At 44.3% G+C, this 3937-nt stretch overlaps 2 non-coding genes across 2 annotated transcripts; one reads left to right on the forward strand and one right to left on the reverse strand.

Moving 5' to 3' along the window:
- Nucleotides 1-459: 459 nt before the first annotated feature.
- TRNAA-AGC (transfer RNA alanine (anticodon AGC)) lies at nt 460-532 on the reverse strand. Its single transcript has one exon. It is a non-coding gene; the product is annotated as a tRNA-Ala (tRNA).
- A 1251-nt stretch (nt 533-1783) lies between these two features.
- On the forward strand, nt 1784-1857 carry TRNAT-AGU (transfer RNA threonine (anticodon AGU)). Its single transcript has one exon. It is a non-coding gene; the product is annotated as a tRNA-Thr (tRNA).
- Nucleotides 1858-3937: the final 2080 nt, after the last annotated feature.

Below are 3937 nucleotides of genomic sequence, written 5' to 3' on the forward strand. Positions count from 1 at the left end.
AAGCTTGTTTATCTATTGTTGCGAACTTGTGCGTTTGAATTTCCATTTCTACGCGGCTCTCGCTCCGTCATTAATAGCATATTAGACATAAAAACCTGCTTCGAACTTTCAATTCCGGTGCCAAGAGAGATATTTTGTGCCGTGAAGTGAAGTGTGGTGCTCCACCAAACACACATATGGAGGGCTAGGTAGGATCAAACAACCTCATGGACGATTTTATTGGGGCTTAGAAGCAATTGACGGCAGAGCGGTGGTGCAATTGTTGCAACTTATGATGGAAATATGAACACTACATGCATAAAACACCATACTAAAAAAAAAACAGACATACATCTCTTCCTTTTCTCGGAGTAGTAGAACACACCTGTGTGCAGTGGGTTCGTAATCTGGGAGCTGACACTAAAGCATTCTCATTCGTCCTTAAAACACGTGGGACGGGAGCAGGAAAAAAGAAGCATATGGAGGTGCTGGGCATCGATCCCAGTACCTCTCGCATGCTAAGCGAGCGCTCTACCATCTGAGCTACACCCCCGACGCGCCTGATAAGGAAACAGGATTACGCCGCGAGCACTGAGGCACAGAAAAAAAAGTATGTGGAACAGCGGCAACCGAAGTCCGAAGAAACCGGTCGACATCGAAATCTTGCTTTGCATTCAAAACGATTTCTATCTACGAAGCAGCATTTTGGCCCGCAGTGCTAAATGCAGTAAGTGTCTCTGAAAGTGAACTCAAGGAAAACAAATTAAATTAGTTTAGGTGGGTATGTCGAATTTATCGCCTCGAAGCGAAACATGGAGAATGAGTGACGCCGTAGTGAGGGTTCCTTAATGATGAAGCAAACCTGTGGTTTCTAACGCGTGCGCTATGCCATCGCACTGCACACATCTCTTTTTGAATTTAGTCTGCTTCGAAATGGAGCAGCCACACCCAGGATGCAACCGGGCAGTTTAATTTTGAGTTTAATTTTGCCATGGCCACACTTGCACAAACACGCGTTAATTTGCCGGTACTATCTGTAGAGTCGAAGTAACCGAATTTATACTCAACAGAAAAGTGACCAAAAAGCCTCCGTTTTGTGTAAGAGCACGAGCAGTCAATAAAATCTGTGCGTCTTATGCGACACAAACATTTTCTTTGTACCGGTAATTTGTGCTGTTAATCTAAACTTGTGCATTTTGTGTGCCCATGACAGGTTATCTAAGCGCATTTTTTCCGTCGGAAATTTCCTTGCCGCAGGTAGTCTTATTATCGTTTCTTTCCTGCTTCATTTATATATATATATATATATATATATATATATATATATATATATATATATATATATATATATATATATATATATATATATATATATATATATATATATATATATATATATATATATATATATATATATATATATATATAGGAAGCCAACAGTCACCGAAACCAAGGTGCATAGGGGAATGTTTCTATTTTTTAAATATCTAGTGCCAATCAATTCGTTTTTAAAGAAAATTACTTATGAAGCAGCAGAAAAAACAACCATGCCGCCGGAGGGATCCGAACCCACGACCTCCGAATATCGCGTCTGGGGCTCTTACCAATTGAGCTACGGCCACGGCTGTCCAATCTGCTGCTTTCGTGGGTATTTATGTTTTGCGTGTAAGCGAACCTTGAGAGTGTTCACCAGCGCCAACCTCGTCCATAGCGGACGAAGTTTCTATTTCTACATTCTATAGAGAAAAATTCTCTATGAGAAGTAGGCAGCGAATATTGGAAATGTTTTCAATTGATCCCCGTCGGCGCCGTGGCTTAGTTGGTTAAAGCGCCTGTCTAGTAAACAGGAGATCGTGAGTTCGAATCTCACCGGTGCCTTTGCTTGATTAATTTTTTTTTGAAATTCATTGTTAGCCGTGGCTTTCGGTCGCGCTGGTCGCACTAAGAAATATTATGAAGGGTGTTGTGTTAGGCGCCCACACGGTACCTTCTGCCTTGTGGACAACACTCGCCTTGCCAACTGATGCGGTAATAGAATTCACAGTCCTTGTCTTAGTATTTCTATCTGGAACCAGTGCCCTCTTCTCTACTGCTTCCAACCGCGTGTCTCTTAAGGGTAGGCTCTATCTGAATAGCGTTTTCTTCAGAAAAATGTGAACGTGCAAAGGAGAGCGTTGGCGTAAACAAGAAGCGGTTGGTAAAGGTATACAGGAGCGTTTCAATGCGTCTCTGAAGGCAGCGAGTGAACGCGAGCTGTGCCTTTCGATTCCATTGACGAGTGTTCTGGTCACTGTACGAAGACAGGCTCTTAAAAATTTGCAGCTTAAAAATTAAAGCTTTTCAGCCAGCAATAAATTTTTGTGCAGATACGCTGGCAGTAAACTCTGGGCGACGTAAAAATCACTGATTAATCTCTGCACAAAACATTCGCATCGCGGTAGTAAGTAACATGAAATCCCATAAATACAGATTCATTCTCGAATAACAAGCTGCGAATATCTACGTTAAAAAATTGTGTAAAATTGCTCTTCATTTTTGTGCCTTGCGTGAGATAGTAAACAGTCGCAAACGGCCAATTTTTATTCGTCCTAGCCACTGTAATTCGCGTTGCCGGAGCAGATCAGTGTTAAGTTGTGATGTTTTACGCTTTCCTAAGCGGCTACAAATGATTCCACAGGTCTACAACCAAGTGTTTACGAGCAGCAACCAGACCAAGGGTAGGCAACTTCAGTTAGTTTCGGTTTCAACCCTTTCAGCACACCTGGCGAGTGGAATGCAACTGATGTTTAGAAATGAATCATTGCCGCGCATGCACGCGGCACAATACACTGCAGCGGTGGCCGAGTTATATAGTAAAAGAAAAAAAGCAGTGCCCGAATTTTCTGAGGCACCAGGGAAACAAAGGTGCCTTGTTTCCGCCGGCGCTGGTTGGATTCCCGCTCGAGGACAGCGTTTTTCCTATTGGATATCGTTGCCATGAAAGCGATGCGACGCTCTAGTTGGCTTTAGTCAGGCCTCTATGAGAGAGATTAGCCCTGACATTGTGATTGGCAGGGAAATCGTAGATATCGAAAGTTTCCAAACCCGGACCAGGGCTGGTAAGCAGCCGGCGCTGGCGAACTATTGCGGCAATCAGGGGATCTATTGTCATGTGGTGGCGACGGCTGTCGGAAAGCAAGGCTTTTAAAATAGAGTTTTATTGGGCGAACCTGTTCCCTCAAAAAACAATGAAACTCGGAGGCGGCGGCGTTAGGAGTGAGTGCGCAGGGGGATCGAATAAAAGACCAGTTGTCGGTGCCAGCCGCAGTGCTCCGAAAAGTTACAACTTTTGAAATGTGGTGTCTGGGATGCCAACATAATTTCGAACATCGAAGAAACAGTTGTGCGCGGCTACACTCGTTCCAAAGGAATCCTAGCGCCCCTGGTGTGACAAACAAAACAATAAGTGGCCTTGCCTTAAAAATAAAAAGTTACAAGAGTTTGCGCCAGCATGCAATTCAAAACGCAAGACACTCGAGAAAGATTGAGTAGGCAACAACAGAGGGTCACAGGCGTTTAAACAATGTTTTGTTGAACTGGAAGAACTGTTGATTGTTCCTTAACAAAAGACTCGTTAGCATTAAATATTTCTTCAGCCGGAATCACCGGGAGGACGACAAAAAATTCTTGACAGAAGCAGTAAACCTACACTCGAAGAAATCGCCAGTCTCGGCACGCGGAACATGGCTTGGGGGGGTGGGGGACCTGAACGAGGAAAGGTCGGCCGTATGGTGAAGGTAAAGCGGCTACGTGACATTGATCGGAAACAGAGATTTCGCCCTCAAAGCGCTTGAGAACAAAAGGGACTGCGAACGCCAGAGGGGGAGGAAATGGAGATTTTCTCTCTCTCTCTCGTTCGGCTGCTGCCGGGTGCCGCCTACATTCTCCGTGCGGTGCTTTGCTACAGCGCTCTTTCGTC

The sequence above is a fragment of the Amblyomma americanum genome, chromosome 9 (assembly GCF_052857255.1).
Source record: "Amblyomma americanum isolate KBUSLIRL-KWMA chromosome 9, ASM5285725v1, whole genome shotgun sequence".
In the NCBI taxonomy this organism is placed as follows: Eukaryota; Metazoa; Arthropoda; class Arachnida; order Ixodida; family Ixodidae; genus Amblyomma; species Amblyomma americanum.